Below are 757 nucleotides of genomic sequence, written 5' to 3' on the forward strand. Positions count from 1 at the left end.
AACTGCAGGTGGCTTGTAGTGTCCTCCCTTCTAGTAACCTATAGTATGTGCAAACCAGTGATTTTAGTGAGAGGTAAATGGGCAATGTGTTCTAACAGTGTTTTGCTGTGTTAGACTAGCGTTGTCCTTGACACTGCAATGGAATAAAGCAGAAAAATCAGTAAGATCGACCCGGAAACGGCGTGCTCTCTCCATGATTCATGCTCCAAATGAAACGGAGATTTTCAAATTGCTGTAGATATTGTCGTCGTCATCCTTAAAACAACCAGCTGCTTGCATTTGAAAAATTATTTGCAACATAAACCTGAGGGGTGCAGCAATTGAAATGCAAGCATGTTCAAGCTGCTGTTGAACTAGAAATCTGGCGTTACGAGGCAGTCAGCTAAGTATTTCAGTTTTATTTGACCCAATGCACAACGTGTTGGTCCTAATTAGCATGGGTTAAATCCACTAATACCAGAATGTTCATCTTTCTGACAAGTGTGAATTTGAGCAGGCTCTGACCTGAGAATAGCAATTAGATCAGTCTGTGGCCTGTTTCTCACTGGCCTGTGAAGGATGGCATATATACAGCACACAGCGCAAAGGGGATTATTTTTACACTACAGTGCCCCCTCTGGTGCTTTCTTTAGAGACAGGAGACCCAGGACAGTTGTGATTAAAGATGGACCTGCACAATGCTAGTCCCAGTGCCGTGCCCTGTTTTTGCGTAGTCACAGATGGTACAAGTTAACAGCGGCACAGAGTGGAGCAGGGT

Source organism: Polyodon spathula, chromosome 25, assembly GCF_017654505.1.
Source record: "Polyodon spathula isolate WHYD16114869_AA chromosome 25, ASM1765450v1, whole genome shotgun sequence".
Classification (NCBI taxonomy): Eukaryota; Metazoa; Chordata; class Actinopteri; order Acipenseriformes; family Polyodontidae; genus Polyodon; species Polyodon spathula.